Source organism: Macaca fascicularis, chromosome 6, assembly GCF_037993035.2.
Source record: "Macaca fascicularis isolate 582-1 chromosome 6, T2T-MFA8v1.1".
NCBI lineage: Eukaryota > Metazoa > Chordata > Mammalia > Primates > Cercopithecidae > Macaca > Macaca fascicularis.
Genome location: NC_088380.1, coordinates 172,250,870 through 172,272,660, shown reverse-complemented (window position 1 = coordinate 172,272,660; position 21,791 = coordinate 172,250,870).

The following is a 21,791-nucleotide window of genomic DNA, read 5'->3' as shown; positions in this document are numbered from 1 at the left end:
CTTACCCTCTAGAGCCATGAGAAATAATAATACTCTGCTATAGCAGCCTGCATCAACTAAGACCCTTCGTGATCTCAGTTACAAATGTATATTTTTCCCAGTTCATTTTTGTCTTTCTGTTTGTTTGTAGTGGTTTTTTGGTGTGGTTTTTGTTTTGTTTTGTTCTGGCCATTCATACCAGCCAGCCCTTACCAATGCCTAGTATCTTGAAGTCCAAAGTAGCTTAGACTTTAAATTCTTCCAAATGGAATGAGGAGAGACAGTGGTCTGGCTGTGCAATTCTCAACCTCACACTCCTGTTTCCAGTCCTATCTCTACACTATCTTCTGGAAGTATACATTCCTAAAGCCTCTTGTGTCTCAAACTGATAAATCTGTGTACTTCTGAACTCCCCTCTTGAATTTTCTGCCCTACGTTTTGGTTGTATGCTAAATTATGGACTACTCATTCACTGCTGTTCATGATATCATCTATATCCTAGAAAATATGTATAGACAAAAGTATAGCAGAGTAATTAGGATAACATTTGAATATTCTCTTGTATCCAATGGTCGGGGTTCAAATCTTGACTCTGACATTTATTAGTTTTTGTGACATTAGGAGAGTTTCTTAAACTTCCCAAGCATATATCTGATTACATTACTCTCTTGCTTAAAACCTTTAATGTATGGTTGCCAGAGTTAGCAAATTATAATGCAGGATAACCAGTTAAATTTGAATTTAAGACAAACAATGAATACTTTCTTAGTGTAAGTGTGGTCCATGAAATAGTTGGAATATTCTTATACTAAGAAAGTATTCATCGATTATCTGAAATTCAAATGTAACTGGTATTCTGTATTCTATCTGGCGCTCTACTTTAATGACTTTTTTCCCACTGTACCATGAATAAAAGACAAACTCTTTACTGTGAACTATGTGCTTTGAAATAAAACACAACTCTGCTGGCCTCTGTCTATCTCTACCACTTCATCTCATGTCATTCTATTCAACTCATACTATGTTACAACCATGCTGATTTTCTCTTAATTCTTCCAAGACACTTTTTTTTCTTATCTCAAAGACTTTGTTCATCATTTCCCTGACTCGCCACAAGGCTGTCCCCTTTCATCCTTCAACTCTCCTCTTTGATGTCATCTTCTCAGAGAGGCCATCTTGTCCACTTATCTAAACACATCCCCTTTCTTCCACAGCTCCCATATATAGTGTGTTTTTCCATGTATTAGTATCTTTGTTTTCTGTCTTTGACATAATTCCAGTAGCTACTTAAGGGCAGGGACCTTGTCTGGTTCACTCAGCAATACACACTAATCCTCTAGCACATAGGATATAATCCATAAATATTTTAAAATTCGTTAAAAGTAAATTCACAGATGTAGAAATGCAAATGGTCCTTTAACATGTGAAAACATTCTCAACCTCATTATAAGACAATTCAAAATTAAAGCTAAACTAAGATAGAGTTTTTTTCCACTATCAGATTGACAAAGATGAAAATAACTGATAACGTTCAGTAGTCTTGAGGGTATAGGAAACAGAAATGTATTGACTGCTTTATAATTTGTGATTGAAAAAAATAGTACCTACCTCAAAGGATTATTGGGGATAGTAAATAAAATAAAATAAAATAAAATAAAATAATATACTGCTCACCAAGTCCACAGTGATATACTTGACACAGAATAAGTGATCAATAAATGATAGTGTTTTTTTACAACTGTCTGATAATATTCTTGTGGAAGGATAACATATTTGTGGGATATATTCTTGTGATAATAATTTTGGGAAAACAAACAGATAAACAAAGGAAATTGTCTCTAAAGAGCCCTTTGGAGGCTGCATACACCCATAAATACTAAAACCAACACCGTCACAGACATTTTTATAATATACCCTCTGCATCCACATGGACAGCTCTAGATTTTGTGATTAATCTGTTTATACATTCTGCAAGTTTTCTGACCATTTTATTCTTAACAGGACATGTATGTTTGGCATTAGGAGGTAGCTCATCCTTGTCCATGACTCTTCTTCCTTTCCATTTTTTTCTCCTCCATCCCTCTCATTCTTTATCCCTATTTCTTTTATCAGTATAACATAGAATCAAGTAAGCTCATTGACTAAATATCAATAGTTCCTCAGCTTTTTATTTTGGAAGCTTCCATGTTCTCTCACCTTTCTGTTTCTCCCAAATTTTGCCCTGACAATAATCCTCCCAGATCACTCTCGGCTTCAGACGAGACTGAAATCTTTCACTAGTAAACAAAAACAAAATGAAACCGAGTATTAAAAAGAATGGAGATAGTCTAGCCACCCTGAATATTTTTTTTCTCTTTATTGTCACAATCAGTAGAGTACCACTGGGATATTTTTAATTGCTGAAAAAGTTTATATTACAATTTGTGATCATTAAGCACATAGAATGTAAGGATTGAGATCTCTTCATCCACAGCGTTAGTCAATCAATCTTTTGCACATTTATTTACTGAGCAATAATTGCAGGGCAAGCACTATGCTAAGCCCCAAGTGGGGCACAAGATCCTCACTTTGTGAGAGACATAAATAAAAACCAATGAGATAAACCACTTAAGGACATTAGGGACACATACCTGAAATATTTTCAATATTTGGAATAGGAAAAGATTACACAGGAGAATCAATAATGTTTGGCAGACATAGTGGATTTTAAGATATGATATGAAGGATGGCTGATATATGTATATATAGAATAAAGAGAATAAAATGTTTTTACTACCTTTATAATACATTTTGTTGTTTGGGCATTTCAGAACAGGTGTGTGTGTGTGTGTGCATGTGTGTGTGTGTGTTTTGAGACTGAGTCTTGCTCTGTCGCTCAGGTTGGAGTGCAGTGGCACGATCTCGGCTCACTGGCATGGCCACCTCCCAAGTTCAAGTGATTCTCCTGCCTCAGCCTTCCGAGTAGCTGGGATTATAGGCATGAACCACCATGCCTGGCTATATGTTTTTGGATTTTTAGTAGAGACAGGGTTTCACCGTTTTGGCCAGGCTGGTCTTGAACTCCTGACCTCAGGTGATCCTCCCACCCCAGCCTCCCAAAGTGCTGGGATTACTGGCATGAGCCACCATGCCTGGCCTCATAATAGGCTTTTATTTGCTGACTTTAGGCCAATCGCATCAGACAATTTTGAGTTGGTCAGCTCTAAGTGATACTACAGTGGCAAATAGTTTCAAAATCTTCCTTGTTTATAATTACAAAAATGTGTTTCTCATTTATATTACATGTGCTTTGCAGAGTGGCTACAACTGTTTCCTGCATCTTCTGCTCAGAAGTGGTGTGTCATCTCTGCTCATATTCACTAGCCAGAGCAAGTCACATGGTGAAGCATAATGCTAATGTGATTACAAAGAAAAGCAACATATACTTAAAAACTCCACTATGTATGAAGAATATATTACAGGAAATATAAACAAATTAAATCTTAATTATATAGTCAAGTTTGCTAAACTTTTAGGTTATGCTAATGATATTACAATGTATTTACACATCTTTATTTCCTTGGCCTAAATGTTTTAAGCAACCTAATTAACATTCTACTTAAATACCTGCATTTTGGAAATTTTCTTTTAAGAGACAGAGAGAATATCACTCTGTCACACAGGCTGGAGTGAAGCGGTGCGATCATAACTCACTGCAGCCTCGAACTCTTGAGTTCAAGCAATCCTCCTGCCTCAGCCTCCCAAGCAGCTGGGACTACAGATACATGCCACCATGTGCAGCTATTTATTTTTATTATTCTAGAGACAATGTCTTTCTATGTTGCCCAGACTGGTCTCCGATTCCTGGACTCAAGTGATCCTCTTTCCGTGGCCTTCCAAAGTGCAGAGATTATAGGCATGTGGCACTGTGCCCAGCCTGGAAATATTTTTCTGACAGAACATTTTAAGAAACTCATTTTCTAAACTTGAGGAAGCCCAATAGCCCATCTCTAATCTTGCTCAGTATCCAGAAACAACAATGATGAGGAAGTATGAGAGAAGAAATAACAAAAGGATTGATGGGAAATAGGATTGAGTGAATGGGCAACTGGAAGGAAAGGATTTCAAAGATAAATGCCACATGACATCAAAGTATTATATCATGAATGGGAGAAACATCGCCTCCATTAGGCTGAGAGCCACATTCAGTTGATGATTTGCAGATTCTCTACTAAAATTGTTCAAATTTACTAAAATCTCAGCCAACTGATTTGCAAATGAAAATGAGAAATTAGATAATTGATAGAAATTTCAATTTTATTTTCCATATACAACTTGTGGCATCATAGAGTATCATTCTATTAAAGCAATATTTTACCCCTTTACATGATTTATCTTTATATTTAATTTGCTTTTATGATGCGCAAAGCAAGCATATCTCAGCCTGTATGGTGGTGCTCTGTAGGACAATTTTGTCACAGTTGATGGGCTCTTAAGACAGTGTGACGATTCCTCAAGGACCTAGAACTAGAAATACCATTTGACCCAGCCATCCCATTACTGGATATATACTCAAAGGATTATAAATCATGCTGCTATAAAGACACATGCACACGTATGTTTATTGCGGCACTATTTACAATAGCAAAGACTTGGAATCAACCCAAATGTCCATCAATGACAGACTGGATTAAGAAAAAGTGGCACATACACACCATGGAATACTATGCGCCATAAAAAAGGATGAGTTCATGTCCTTTGTAGGGACATGGATGCAGTTGGAAACCATCATTCTCAGTAAACTATCGCAAGAACAGAAAACCAAACACCGCATGTTCTCACTCATAGTTGGGAACTGAACAATGAGAACACTTGGACACAGGAAGGGGAACATCACACACCAGGGCCTGTTGTAGGGTCGGGGGAGGGGGAGGGATAGCATTAGGAGAAATACCTAACGTAAATGACGAGTTAATGGGTGCAGCACACCAACATGGCACATGTATACATATGTAACAAACCTGCACGTTGCACGCATGTACCCTAGAACTTAAAGTAGAATAGTAATAATAATAAAGAACGTCAGTGGGATTTCTACTGCCCATAGAAAATCCTAAATATTCAAGAGAAGAATCTTATATTCACACAGCACACAAATCAAAACCCCAAATAAAATGGCTTTTAACACAGTGTGAGCTTGACCCCACAGTTCATGAATCAGGTTATGAGTTAAGGAAACAGTCAGTGTAGAAGGGAAGCCCCGATCAACAAGAAAAGAAAGGTCTGTTAGTCCCGGAGTCTGAGCGCTAGATAAAGTTTAATGTTAAAAGGAAAATCAAAAAATCACATGAATCATTAATTGTTTCATAGTGTGGCTTTCCATGTTATCCATCATCAAGTTATTAGACGCAACAAAAGCTATCCTTTAATGGGCACTTGTAAATGCTATACCTTTTCTACAAATTATCTCATTTAATCTTTACTACAACCCTGCAAGGTGGACATTCATAGTACCATTTTAAAAATCAAAGTAATAAGACTGAGAGATCAATTAAAAAGAGAAACTTCATGCAGAAAGTAATCAATGAAGCCTGGATTATGAGCCAAGATCTAGCTGATTTCAAATATCAAGACCACATAGTGTTGTCCCTTATAGGGAGTAAGACTGATAGATTTAAATTTTGACATTCATTTAAATTAAAATATTCTGCATTTAACACTGTTCTGTTTATCCCTTAAAAACAGAGAGTCCGAAACTAAAAAGACATCAGCAAACCAATGCCCACAGTTTTAGCACCTGATTACATTTAGGTATATGTAAATTTTAGATTCTTGCAATTAAAAAAAAGAAATTTACAAGGAACTTCTTGACTTCATTTTAAAGGAAAGATCTCAAATTGGGCTAGATTTTTTTTTTTGTTTTCTTTTGTTTCAATATATTTTTTAAAGTATCAGTCTCCCAAGGGCCAAAGCATATTACAAAGAAGGCAGGGTACAATTTTCATGATGAATGTTGGTTAGCATCTAGAGAGTTTTTTTTTTTTTCAGACATTTGTACATGGTAGATGAATCACAAGAAAGGCAAGTGTAATTTGTTTAAAATTATTATCATTATTACAATTGTTAATATCATTCATATTGTATTAAAATTGTTTTTATATTGTAAGAATTGCATTGCTCTGTGTCCTTTGCAAAACATTAATAACAGGGATTTGAGGAGATTATCATACAAAAAACGGAGTAAAAATAGGTCATTTCTGAACAGTGTTTTTTGTCATATGAAAAAATATGACACCAATCAAAAGTGAAAATGCAACCTTCAACTATATATCCCAATTACTAGCATGGACTTAGCTTTTTGTTGTTGTTTTGTTGCAATTTTTTGTAAGGAGCAATTTAGTATTATAAGACATAATTTTTAGGTTATTCACCTCTTTTTTAAATCAAAGGCAAAGAACACAATCGGGCCTTTCTGAAAAGTCCACTGGCTTTTATTTTGTAGTTATCTAATTGTATAAGAAAAATACAGTGTTAGTGTTATAGATTATTTTCACATACAATTAAAATTATATGTACACAATTCTTTTAAGAACTGACAGAGGCCAGGCGTGGTGGCTCATGCCTGTAATCCCAACACTTTGGGAGGCCAAGGTGGGTGGATCATGAGGTCAGGAGATCAAGACCATCCTGGCCAACATGGTGAAACCCTGTCTCTACTTAAAAAAAAAAAAAAAAAAAAAAAATTAGCTGGGTGTGATGGCAGACGCCTGTAATCCCAGCTACTCAGGAGGCTGAGTGAGGAGAATCAACTGAACCAGGGAGCTGGAGGTTGCAGTGAGCTGATAGTAATTCTGACTGGGCACGGTGGCTCATGCCTGTAATCCTAGCACTTTGGGAGACCAAGGTGGATGGGTCACCTGAGGTCAGGAGTTTGAGATCAACCTGACCAACATGGTGAAACCTCGTCTCTACTAAAAATACAAAAATTAGCCAAGTGTGGTGGTGGGTGTCTGTAATCCCAGCTACTCAGGAGGCTGAGGTGGGAGAATCACTTGAACCTGAGAGGCGGAGGTTGCAGTGTGCCAAGATCGCACCATTGCACTCCAGCCTGGGCAACAAGAGCAAATCTCTGTTTTTTTTAAAAAACAAAAACAAAAACAAAAACAAAAACAAAAGGCTGGGCACGGTGGCTCACACCTGTAATCCCAGCACTTTGGGAGGCCGAGGAGAGCGGATCAGGAGGTCAGGAGATGGAGGCCATCTTGGCTAACATGGTGAAACCCTGTCTCTACTAAAAAATACAAAAAAGTAGCCGGGCATGGTGGCGGGTGCCTGTAGTCCCAGCTACTCGGGAGGCTGAGGCAGGAGAATGGCGTGAACCTGGGAGGCAGAGGTTGCAGTGAGCCGAGATCACGCCACTGCACTGCACTGCACTCCAGCCTGGGGAACAGAGCCAGACTCCATCTCAAAAAAAAAACAAAAGGAACTAATAGTAATTCAAACAGAAAAAGTTAAGCTTAATTAAAGTTCCACATTTAATGTAATTAGTCCTATAGTTTATTCTGTTCGTTGTCACAATTTTCTAGTTTCATCAAAAGCTTTTTATTGGCAACAACTTGCTATATATATATTTACAGCAAGACCTTGCCTAAGGATATTAGCATTCAGCTCCGCATTTATCATGCAGAAGGAAACAGACAAAAACAGTCCAGATGATCTATAATGCAAAGAAACAGTGAAGATCTGCATGGCTTAAAACATCTAAAATTTCAGTAATGCACTTGAACTTCAATCTTTGCACTTAAAATATAATTTTGAGGTAACATACATGAAAAATACAGAACAGGAAATAACATATTCAGTCAACATTATTTCAGATTATTTTAACTCTAAATCATAAAGTGCACGGATTATGTATAACAAGTTAAAAAGTAGACAGGGATTTGAATCCTCTCCTCGTTACTAGCAGTGACCCTAGGCATTTGCATAATATGGACAAAAATAGCATCTGTCCAGTGCTGTTTGAGGGCATGAATCACAGCACTTGATGAGACTGGCCAATAAACGCTAACGCTCCTCCCTTACATCTGCATTTTCCCTCTCTCTGTTCCTAAAACTTGTGTTACTTTTGACTCCTTCGTTGTCCTTTGTTTTACATCCATACCACGCACAACCAAGCTCCCTTCAATGTGTTCACTCTTCTATCCCATGGTCCTCACACCTCTCAAGGAAACCTCTGCACCAGCCTTCTAATCTAACCTGCTTCTTTGTACCAGCTTTTCAGTCAGGCTGTTCTAGACTTTCAAGGATTTCTGTAATCTCATCTCAATCAACTATTCCGATTGGGTTCTTCTAATCTCAGTGATATGCTATGCTCAGAAAAAATATACTAACTATGCTCCATGAAAATCTGTTCTACATTCTTTGTCTCAAATGCTCTGCTGTTACATCCCTATAAATTTCACTTAAATCAAAGGTCAATGTCGACTAGGCGCGGTGGCTCATGCCTGTAATCCCAACACTTTGGGAGGGCAAGGTGGGCAGAACACAAGGTCAGGAGTTCAAGACCACCCTGGCCAACATAGTGAAACCCCATCTCTACTAAAAATACAAAAATTAGCCAGGCATGGTGGAGCATGCCTGTAGTCCTAGCTACTTGGGAGACTGAGGCAGGAGAATCACTTGAACCTGGGAGGTGGAGGTTGCGGTGAGCCAAGATTGCGCCATTACACTCCAGCCTGGAATGAGACTCTGTCTCAAAACAAACAAACAAACAAAAAAGGCCAATGTCATCTCCCCTGTAAACAACTTCCAAATCTCCTTAGTTTTAAGTAATCTAATCTTCCTCCAAATTGTCAAATTTCAAAATATTATTTTCCTATTGTAAAATGTGCTGTAGATAATTTGGAAAATATGTAAAGGCATATAATACATTAAAATTATTAAAAATTCCACAACTAAAGGCCATTGCTTATATTTACACCCGTATGCCCGTACAGGAACAAAGTTGCACAATGTATGATATATTTTATACATATATTTATCTGATTATTTTAGGATACATTTGTAGAATTAAACTGATAGGTAAAAACATTTTAAGAATTCTAAAACTTTTGGTACATATTGTCAAATTGACTTTCAAAATATTATGTAAATTAATACTGCCTCATTCATGTATAGTGATAGCTATTAAAATGTTTCTGTATTTAAACTTTTCAGTATCAAAATATTTCACAAATTATTGATTAAAATTGTTTTCCCCAAATTGTTTCAAATTTCATTAATTTTGTTCTCAGTAAGACTAAACAATTCACCTGTTTGAATATGTCATGTGCTTTTCTTTACTTAAAGCTTTTTTCTTTTTGTCCATTTTTTCTTCTTCAATTTGATCTTTTTCTCTTCTTAAGCATTATGCATAAGTAAAAAAAGAGAACAACTCATAAAATACATTGCAAGTATTTTCACCAGTTTCACTTTGCTGTTTCACAGGATATATAGTATTGGTTTCATGTCTAGAAATTTAAAATTTTCACACATTTGTATACTTAAATCTTTTAATTTATGTTTTCTGCCTTTGAACTTACATTTACAAACTTTTCTGATGCTTCAAGATTGAATATTTAGCTTTATTTTATTCCTTGTTATTTAATAGTTTTAAATTCATTTTTTTCCATAGTTTATTTTATTCTTAAGTTTATCTTGAAAATGTTTACAGTTTATGCTATGGGCTGAACCATGTCTTCTCCGAATTTGTATGTTGAAGTCCTAACACCCAGTACTTCATAACGTGACTGCATTGAGATAGAGTCTTCAAAAAAGTAAAATACAACGAAGTCATATGGGTAGGCCTTAATCCAGTAAGACTGGTGACCTTGTAAAAAGAGATTAGGACACAGACATGTCCAAAAGACCATGTCAAGAACTAGAGAGATGGCATCCATCTGCAAGCCAAGGAGACAGGAGACCCTTGGAAGAAACCAACTCTGCTGATATCTTGATCTTGGACGTAGTCTCCAGAACTGTGAGGAAACACATTTCTGCTGTTTAATCCACCCAGTCCCTGGTATTTCTTATGTTAATCCTGGCAAATTAATATAGTATAAGAGTAAAAACATCTAGTTTTTCTCCCTTACAAATAAATACACAATTGTCCCAACATCCTTAATATACAACCTGTTTTTCATTTGAGAATATTCGATTTATTCGAGAATAATAAATTCTTGAAATAATGACATCTGTTTATTGATGTGTTAATAGTGGAATAATTTTACCATGTCTAAAAAATATTGTTTAATGCAGTCTCCCTTTTTTATACTTCAATTTTAAAAAGTATTGACTCTTCCGAAGCGTTCTTACCTGAAATAAATTTTTGAATTAGGCTACCAAGGTCTGAAAAATACTAATGAGAATTTGTTCATAATTGTCACTAGTTTTCAAATTAATTTGGGGAAAATATTGTCTTTATATAATAGACTATGTCAATAATATTAAATTATATGTAACATTAAATCATATCTATCAATTAACAGCCAGGCTGGTCTCAAACTCCTGGGCTCAAGTGATCCTCCCACCTCAGCCTTCCAAAGTGCTGGGATTATAGGTGTGAGCCAACACACTCAGCCTATCTCTTTAACCTTTTAATAATGTTTAGCATTTTTTTCATGTAAGGCTTGCATATATTTCTCTATATGTTTCCTAGTGTTTAAGTTATTAATTTTTTAACCAGCCATCATACTGAAGAGTCCTATTAATTCTCATAATCTTTTCTAATTTGTATAACAGAAAATTACAATTCTAGGGTTTCCATTACAGTAAAACTAACAATGTTGATAACACAAATACTCTTAGGAAAGTTCTTGGTCAAACATCAAAACAGATATCCACCTCCTTGGCTGCATTCAATTTACTTCATAAGTTTCTTTAATAAGGCAGTGAATACAAGTCTCAAAACTCCACAGGACGGCCATCAGTCACTTTGTTTAACTAAAATTAAAACTTTAGCTAAAACAATTTTATTTTCTTCTGAAGTTGGTATTAAGTAAAAGTCAGCTATGACTCGCATTTTTTTCTCCCTCAGTTACTGAGAGTTCTTTTCTTGGATTGGTTATTAAAGTACAGTTGAAGACCCCTTTTACCCCACCCTAACCCCTGCACACACCCATACTCTGTTTTAGAGGAGCAAACTTGAAAGACATTCACCACGGTCATAAATAACTAGAGTACTGCTTCTTCTCACTATGATCAGACTCTACTCCCTTTTTCTTTATTGAGACGGAGTCTCGTTATGTCACCCAGGCTGGAGTGCAGTGGTGCAATCTTGGCTCACTGCAACCTCCGCCTCTCAAGTTAAAGCAGTTCTCCTGTTTTAGCCTCCCTAGTAGCCGGGATTACAGGCATGCGCTACTATGCCCAGCTAATTTTTGTATTGTTAGTAGGGACAGGGTTTCACCATGTTGGCCAGGCTGATCTCAAACTCCTGATCTCAAGTGATCAACCCTCTTCAGCCTCCCAAAGTGCTGAAAACACAGGCGTGAGCCACTGCGTCCAGTCTCTCCTCCCTTTTTAAAAGTAAATTTTATTTATAATGTTTACATTTACAAATTCCACAAAGCCATAATGAATTGCATAGTAGCACGAATAATCATACTGTTTAATTTGGCCCTCTTTATATTAAGTTCACCATTTTCCTTTTGTGTGTGTGTGATGGAATTTCACTCTTGTTGCCCAGACTGGATGGAGTGCAATGGCACAATCTTGGCTCACTGCAGCCTCTGCCTCCTGGGTTCAAGTGTTTCTCCTGCCTCAGCCTCCTGAGTAGCTGGGTTTATAGGCGCCCACCATCATACCTGCCTAATTTTTTGTATTTTTAGTAGAGACAGGGTTTCGCCATACTGGCCAGGCTGGTCTTGAACTCCTGGCCTCAGGTAATCCTCCCGCCTCAGCCTTCCAAAATGCTGGGATTACAGGTGTGAGTCAATGCGCCTGGCCCATTTTCCTTTTTAAGAACCATGTGTGTGGATGTGGGTGTACAGGGATACACATCTTATTTCCTCTACTAGATTGAATGCTCCTCAGGAGCAGAATTGTTTCTGATTTATGTCCTGTTACCTACGCCAATACCTTGTACACTCTGGAGACATTCAATTAATGCCTCATGACAGAGTAAAATTTATTATTGTTTTCTGACATTTTTATTTACTCAAAATTTTGTTTCTAAATACTAATTAATGTGTTTTTCACTGTCATTTGTACTTGAAGTATATTCATAAAGTGCTCATGTACTTTCTAAATGTCTTGTTATATATGTTGAGGGACAGTTGTGTCTTATTGTTAATTCCTCAAACATGAATGTAAAGAACATTATTAGATATTGGGGCAAGGATCTTAATTCTTGCCCTGTAAGATTCACTTAGTCATCTCAGACATTAAGCAATATTTAAATAAACTTTTCTGGAGTAATACAAAGTTCAAATATTTCTCTTTTCTAATTTTTCTTTAAAATTGTTATATTTGTTTTATAAATTATAAATAACTTTAAATTTTTAATAAACTATATAATCTAAACACATTTGTATGAATAGAATTATAACTTTAAGTACACTATACTTACAACAATTGTATTAAACTGCATAAGACCAGTCCTCAGAAGATAAATCTACATTAAACTGAAGCATCATGAAAAATGCATGGAAAATGCAATAGAAAGAAACATAATTACTCTGGACTAAAACGTTTGCATAGGGTGAAGAAGAATAAAAATCTATCAAGCGCCTAGATTAGATTACTTTTATTGTGATTTAAATTCTAAGAAAATGATTGCAATTAAGGTCCATTAGCTTAAAATAAGATAAAGGTTAAAAAGGGGCTTGGGCCTTCCCTTTATTCTGTTGGTTAATGTTTAATATTTGACTTTTAAGTAAGTCCCTTGTCCAGATGCGTGTAAGAAACACAGGATTTTGTCTAGATACAGAGATTCAATCCAGGCTCCATCCCTGAGATTTTGATTCCACAAATTTGGGAAATAATGAATGGATAGATACATAAATAGATGGAGAACGAATGGATGAATCAGATGTATATGTGTGTATATGTATTATATATTATTCTCAAGTATAGTCAGTTTGGGGCCCATTATTAATAGAAAATAAAATTTTAAATATAGTATTTACATTGATGTTGGCCATCATAAAAAAATTTGAAAACATTTATATTTGTCCCTTCACAGTTGATGATCATATTAACAAAATAATAATTATCATTTATTGAATGCTATGTATTAAGCATTTTACATCCATGAGTCCAGCTAATCCTCATACAACTTTATAATGTACTACCTTCTTATTTTATTTAGTTTTGTTTAGTTTGTGACTTTTTGTATTTTGCATGTACAACAATATAATGAAGCATGTATAACAGAGAAAACAATAATTTTAACCATGAAGTAAAATGCTAAGGACCTTCTTACACAAGTCTTTTTGTTGATATAGGTATTTATTTCTCATAGCTATATTTCTAGGAATGAAATTGCTGGACCATAGGATTAATATATGCTTAACTTAAAAACAAACTTCCAGTTTTTTAAGTGGAATTTTTTAAACAAATGAAGAATACAAGAATCACAGAAGTAAGTAGCTTTTTTGATGAGTTATAAAAATCTAGACTGAATTCAAACCCGTATCTATGCAGTTATACAAGGCTACATTCCACGTATGTGGCAAATTTTTCATCAAAGACTAAGTATGTTGAATCAAAGAGTTCACTGCTATAGTGGGGGAATAAAAGACAACAGCGTATTCTTTCACTGACTCAGGTTTTATTTTAAAAAATTAACAACGGTCTTGGGGTATCTCTACTTGGTAATCCTTATGACATTTTATCCTCAAAACAGCCAGACATCTCTTGGTTCCTATGGACCCACTTTTTAGTCCGTTGTTTATTACAACAACCAGTTTCCTTACCCGGGGCTCTCTGCCACAGTTGTGGGATAGTCTTGCAGCAAACAAGTAAGCCATTCCGGTGCATGTGCAAACGTACTAACCAGGCAGTAGTCAATAGGCAGTAGTGGCCAGCTCGATAATAAAGCCTTGGACTGGCTTTCTGTTCTGTTCCCCAATTCAGCTCAGGTTCCTTAGGATTGCCTCACAAAATAAACTATCTGCTTGAAATCTCCTTTCAGAATCTGCTTTAGGGAGGAAGCTAGCTTAGGTGCAACCCTTTGAAGATGATATTACTGTTATTCTATATTTCTAAGGAAACTGAGGGTTAGAAGGTGAGTAATTACCTCAAGGTAAATAAAACAACATGGCAGGACGAAATTTCAAGCACAATCTGTTGACTTCAAAGGGCATACCTTAATCTAAAGCTATTCTGCCTTTCAACATGCTTGAGGTCAGTTTAGGGTCTGGGTATGCAAACAAGAATTAATCATTGATCTGCTGCCAATTTTTACAATGTTATTAAGCGTAAATGCACAAATCAATGATTACAGCATAATTGCAAGTCTCAGAGAATCAAAAATTGTAAATCTGAATGACTCTGTCTTTACTTTTTTTTTTTAATTATTCAAATCCCATTGTCTATGGAAGACAATAGGGTCAGATGGAATGTAATGGGTAGTTCCTGGATACAAATCCTGTTTTAATAACATAATAAAGAAGAACTAACAAAAACAAAAGTTGATTGATTGATTTACTAAGTATGTATTTGCCACTACAAATAAGTGCCAGGTACTATTATAAAATATTGACCAACAAAAATTATTGTAATGAAAGCACAACACAGTTGTCTCTCAGTATCCACAGGAAATTTGTTCCAGGACCCCCCTTGGATACCAATATCTATGGATGCTCCAATCCCTATGTAAAATGGTATAGTGTTTTTTCATGTAACTTAGGCACGTCCCCTAGATAACTTAAATCATCTATAGGTTATTTATAATACCGACTACAATGTAAATGCCATATAAATAGTTGTTCTACTGTATTGTTTAGGGAATAATTACAGGGAAAACAAAGTCTATACATGTTTAGTAAAGACACAAGCGTCTTTTGTATCCTCTGAATATTTTTGGTCCAAGGTTGGTTGAATCCATGGATGCAGAATCCATAGATAGAAAGGGCTGACTGTGCCTCATTCTTGAAACCTACACGTTTTTCAACACACATCTTTCAGCACTTTGCTTTACGCCCTAATTTCTCAATTCTGCTTTAAACTGTTGGCTTTAGCTTTCCGTATGATTTTGGTTTCTGTATTCATTTTCCCCCAGGACTCCGCCTCTGAATCTCTGGTTGAGTAAGTAAATTCCACTAGATCTTGGCCCTTGTATTATCTACAATTCCTGGGATATTGCGCTTTAGTGCAAATCTAGAGTGCCTATAGATAATATGAAAGGAATTATAAGAAAATCAACAAGCTATTTCATATGTCTATTGCAAAATGGCTTACTACCTTTGCTTAGTCATCTCTGGGTTTCAGAAAATTGATTCAAAGCTATAAATTATAGACAGAAGCAAAAGCACCTCTGCAGCTTTATAGATGATACCAGAAATTGCCCTAGTTAACGAGCTTTGATCAGTCATATAAATTCTCTTAATACTTTAGTTACTCTAGAGAGATGTCTCTGTTCAGAATCCTTATAAATTTTCCCCTTTGCTTAGACATCCATCCTTGAAGGTCAGTATATTTAATTTCCAAGGCTTCTGTAACAAGGTGCCATAGACCGAGTAACTTGAACAACCGAAATTTACTTTCTCACAGTTCTGGAGTGAAGTCTAAGATCAAGGTGCTGGTAGTATTGGTTTCTCCCAAGGCCTGACTAGTTGATTTGTAGATGGATGTCTTCTCTCTGGCTCTTCACATGGTTGTCCCTACATGACTGCGTCCCAGTTTCCTCTTCTTCTAAGAATATCAGTCTTACTAGATTAGAGCGCACCCCAATGATCTTATTTTATATTAATTACCTCTTTAAAGTCCCTATCTTTAAATAAAGTTACATTTTAAAGTACTGTGAATTAAGACTTCAACCTATGAATAGGTATCGGGGAAGGCACAATTCAGCTCATAATGGTCACATCCTCGACAAAATCTTCTCCAAAGCCCCCAGTACTGCCTTGTGCCCCCAGACACTGATTTTTGCCTCCAAAAACCGCTCTTTTGTAACAGACTCTTAATGGATATTATTCCATGTTTTTTTTTTTAATGCAATCTGCCTTCTATTTGGATTAAAAAAATATTTTAGAGGGGAATGACCACTTTTTCCTCTTTGTTGTTTTCCCTCTGGGGATTTGCAAAGAAAAGGTGCCCAGAAATTGCTTGTAGGATTTCACTGGTCATTTGTAGCATAAAACATATCACAAGATGCTTTACTTCTAATGGAACATGTACAAATGCACCCAGGCACACTTACACACACACACACACACACACACAATTCTAATGGAATATATCCATATGCACCAGGCACACTTACACACGCGCACACACACACACACAACCCTCGAATAGCCTGCATAATGATTAAATAATCTATTTTTCCCTTAATTGGCACATATTTAAGAAAAGCTTTTGGCTCTTTTTTTCAAACCTGTTTTCTCATTTTTGAACAGGAATATTTCATAGGATTGTGGTGACTATGTCATATAAGATAATATGGTAACATAGTACTGTGCCTAACACATAATTTGGCACTCATAACTCAATAAATGATCATTATACCTCACCACACCCTCTTCCTCATCCTCTCTCTCACACACAAATACACACACACACACACACAGTAGGGCACACAATTATAAATGTCTACATTTAATCAGTGGTTAGAATCTGCTCAAAACGAACATGTACTTGTTGTGTGTGTTGACTTGACATTTTTGTGTTGTTTTCCTCCAGGGAAGCCAGAATATGTTCCATAAGAAAAATATATAATATCTTAAAATTCTATCAATTTTTTGGTCTTTTCTATGAATGTTACCAATATCCACATTGACAGAATCATTTGTAGTGTTAATTTATCTTTTTCCTAAATAATTTTAATAAATAACAATGTCTTCCATTTCCTGAACACATCTACGTTCTTAGATATCTTCCAGGTACTTTATATACATAATTTGATTTGATATGATAGTAATAAAATGATGCAGGCATGATTGTTCAAATTGCACAGAGTAAAGAGTAAAATATATATACTAAGAGTGATTCATAAATGTTACACTGCTAGACATTGGCAGTATTAGAATTTTAGACCAGGTATCTCTGTGTCTAAACTCTGTGCTCTTTTTACTATTGTGTGTTATTCTTTGTCTAAAACTGAACAAAAATCACCACAAAAATGACAAAAGATTGTACTAGACTGAATAGTATTCCCCCACTCCCAAATTCATGTCTTCCAGTAACATGTGGATATAATCTGTGGAAATAGAGTTTTTCCAGCTGTAATCAAACAAATTTTCCGCCAAAAAACAGGAGGAAAAAAAAAATTTCATAGGAAACTCTGCCTCCTAATCAGTTTGGAGTTCTCACAAAGGTATTAACCTTTTAACCAAGAACCTCTTTTTAAAACATTTGAAAGCATCCTGGAAGGACATAATACACTTTTTAAAATGGGTATAACTTATAGTCTCTGCATTTGCTAACAATGTATTCATTCATGCAGGAAAGGAGCATGAAACAGGGTCTCCTTAAAAGATCTTAAAAGCTGCCACAGCTGATGATTTAAAGCATTAGAACTTTCCCTCCACAAATGCATTCTGTAAACTTCTGAAAAGAGCACAGAGAAACAGTGAGCAGATGTCCTACCTCTTTGAGGAGACCAGTAAGGACCTGGGTGATGGGCAACCAGCACATAGTCTGCTGTCATACTTCTTGGGTCACCGGTTAGAAACTTTATCAGCTGACCATTTGTTGAATTTTCACAATGTTTTAGGCACTTATACATTATCTCATTTATTTAATCACAAAAATTTCATTTAAAGGGTCCTATTGTTACCACCATTTCACAGAAGATTAACTGAAGCTCGGGAAAGATAAGTAACTTGCCCAAGGCCGTACACCTCTAAGTTCGTATTCAAATTAATTCTGTCCCACACTTTCAAGTATTATATCAATAGTCCCCAAATCTGTCTCTCAATTTTAGTGGGGAAATTATTATAAAAATGAGTTGAACAACTTAGTTTGAATCTCCACAGCATCAAACCCTGAGAAAGGATTCGAATTCAAGTGGTTTACACAGAAGGTGAAGAAGCCACAGTTAGCTGAATTGGAAAGTAAAATAAGGATAGGAAGTCGAGGATAAATGTGTTATCAAGTCAGCTGTCACTGAGAGTGAAGAAGGCTCTGTTCTGCTGCAGAGAATCTGGGAGCCCATGTAACACCCACATATCAGCCTTCTCCTATCAAAGAGGTGAGGATCTGGGGTCACTAACCTCAATTCCCCACATTATTGGTTGAGGACTACTCCTGGAATGGTGATAATACTCTGTCATTTTTGGCTTGCTACACAAGCTGTGAAGCACCCAGAGAAAATCCTTTATCAAAGACATTCAGGTGCTGACTGTAAGCAGGTTGGCCAGTTTGCTCTTAAATGCTATGAGTTGGTGATATGGAGGGGCACCACAATGCCAGCTACAGATATTTTTGCTCACTATTGCAACCCAGAGCTGATGACTTTAAAAGGACAGAGGTAACCACAATTATTTTCAGACAAACCTAATAGCAGGAGTAGTATGGAACTGAATAGGGAGACCAGGAAGGGAAATAAAGGAAATCTCAAATTGTAAAATATGGCTGGTATTAGTTTGTTCTCATGCTGCTAATAAAGACGTATCCAAGACTGGGTAATTTATAAAGGAAAGAGGGTTAATTGACTCACAGTTCTGCAGGGCTTGGGAGGCCTTAGAAAACTTAACAATCATGGTGGAAGAAGAAAACACGTCCTTCTTCACATGGCAGCACCAAGGAGAAGTCTCGAGCAAAAGGGGGAAATGCCCCTAATAAGACCATTGGATCCCATGAGAACTTATGCACTATCATGAGAACAGCATGAGGGCAAGCACCCCCATGAGTAAATTACCTGTCACTGGGCCCCTCCAACAACACTTAGGGACTATGGGAACTACAATTCAAGATGATATTTGGGTGGGGACACAGCCAAATCTTATCATTCTGCCCCTGGCCCCTCCCAAATCTCATGTCCTCACACTTCAAAACGGACTCATGCTCTTCCAACACTGAAAGTCTTAACTCATTCCAACATTAACTCAAATGTCCAAGTCCAAAGTCTCATCTGAGACAAGGCAAGTCCCTTCCACCTACGAGCCTGTGATATCAAAAGCAAGTTAGTTACTTCCTAGATACAATGAGGGTACAGGCATTGGGTAAATATACATGTTGCAAATGGAAGAAATTGGCCATAATGCAGGGGCTACAGGCCCCATGAAAGTCTGAAATTCAGCGATGTAGTTAAAGATTCAAAATGATCTCCTTTGACTCCATATGTCACATCCAGGTCATGTTGATGCAGAGGTGGGCTCTGACAGCCTTGGGCAACTTTGCCCCTGTGGCTTTGCAGGGTACAACCCCTCCCAGCTGCTTTCATGGCTGACTTTGAGTGTCTGTGGCTTTTCCAGGTGCACAGTGCAAGCTGTTAGTGGATCTACCATTCCGGTGTCTGGTGGATCATGGCCCTCTTCTCACAGATCCACTAAGAAGTGCCCCAGTGGGGACTCTGTGTGGGGCCTCCAACTCCCATTTCCTTTCTTCACTGCCCTAGCAGAGGTTCTCCATGAAGGCTCCACCCCTGCAGCAAACCTTTGCCTGGACATCCAGGCATTTCCATACATCCTCTGAAATCTAGACAGAGGTTCCCAAATCTAAATTCTTGACTTCTGTGAACCCACAGGCCCAATACCACATATAAGGTGCCAAGGCTTGGAACTTGCACCCTCTGAAGCAACAACTTGAGCTGTATATTGGTCTCTTTTAGCCACGGCTGGAGTTGAAGCAGCTGGGAGGCAAGGCACCATGTCCGTAGGCTGCATAGAGCAGTGGGCCCTGGGCCCATTCCAGGGAAGTATTTTTCCCTCCTAGGCCTGTGATGGGAGGGTCTGCTGTGAAGTTCTCTGACATACCTTAGAGACATTTTCCCCGTTGTCTTAGTGATTAACATTTGGCTCCTTGTTACTTAGACAAATTTCTGCAGCTAGCTTGAATTTCCCCCCAGAAAATGGGATTTTGTTTTCTATCACATTGTCAGGCTGTCAATTTTCCAAATTTTTATGCTCTGCATCCTCTTGAATGCTTCGCTGCTTAGAAATTTCTTCTGCCAGAGATGCTAAATCATCTCTCTAAAGTTCAAGGTTCCACAGATCTCTAGGGCAGGGGCAAAATGCCATCAGTTTCTTTGCATAGCAAAAATGCCCTTTACTCCAGTTCCTAACAAGTTCCTCATCTCTATCTAAGACCACCTCAACCTGGACTTTACTGTCTACATCACTATCGGCATTTTGGTTAAAGCATTTCAACAAGTCTCTAAGAAGTTCCAAACGTTCCCACATCTTTCTGTCTTCCGAGCCCTTCAAGGGTCTAGGAAGTTTCAAACTTTCCCACATTTTCCTGTATTCCTCTGAGCCCTCCAAACTGTTTCAAACTCTGCCTATTACTCAGGTCCAAAGTTGCTTCCACATTTTCAGGTATCTTTACAGCAGCACTCCACTCCTGGAATCAATTTACTGTATTAGTCTGTTTTCATGCTGCTGAAAAGATATACCTGTAACTGAGTAATTCATAAAGGAAAGACGTTTAATTGATTCACAGTTCTGCAGGGCTTGTCGGGGGGTGGCTCAGAAAACTTACAATCATGGTAGAAGAAGTAGAAATCACGTCCTTCTTCACATAGCAGCAGCAAGGAGAAGTGCCAAGCAAAAGCGGGAAAAGCCCCTTATAAGACCACCAGATCTAATGAGAACTCACACATTATCACAAGAACAGCATGAGGGTAAACAACCCCTTGATTAAATTACCTTCCACCGGGCCCCTCCAATAACACATGGGTACTATGAAAACTACAATTCAAGATGAGATTTGGGTGGGGACAAAGCCAAACTAAATTACGGCTTATTCGTCTTTGTAAATAACAATGCTTTTATTATATTCTATGAATAAACCTAGCCATCTCTGGTGGAAAATATGAACTTGGTCATTTCTCTTTATTATTTTGTTTTTGTGTGTGTGTTGATCTGATTTATGAGTTTCTTTTTCTTTTTCATTTTTTGAGATGGAGTCTCCCTCTATCACCCAGGTTGGAGTGCTTTGGTACAATCTCGGCTCACTGCAACCTCCACTTCCTGGGTTCCAGCGATTCTTCTGCCTCAGCCTCCCAAATAGCTGGGATTATATGCACACGCCACCACGCCCAGCTAATTTTTGTATTTTTAGTAGAGACAGGGTTTCACCATATTGCCAGGCTGGTCTCGAACTCCTGACCTCATGACCCACCGTCTCAGCCTCCCAAAGTGTTGGGATTACAGACGTGAGCCACCACACACAGTCTATGAGTTTCTTAAAGTACCCAGTTTCTAATTCCTTCCATTTTTTTATTTTCTAATTCCCTCCATTATTTCCATTCAATTATTCCATCACACAGTGGTTAAAGTCAAGCCAAAAAAAAAAATTAGTCTTCAATCATACATTGGCAAATAATTTCTGGTTGAGTAATTATCATAAGCAGATTCCAGAATATCTCCCATTTTTGATAATTTTTGGTGACACTTTTCTTTGACAGCCAAAGTGTTTTCCAACTCATAAACATTTTCACCAGGAAGTGCACTCGTCATCACAAA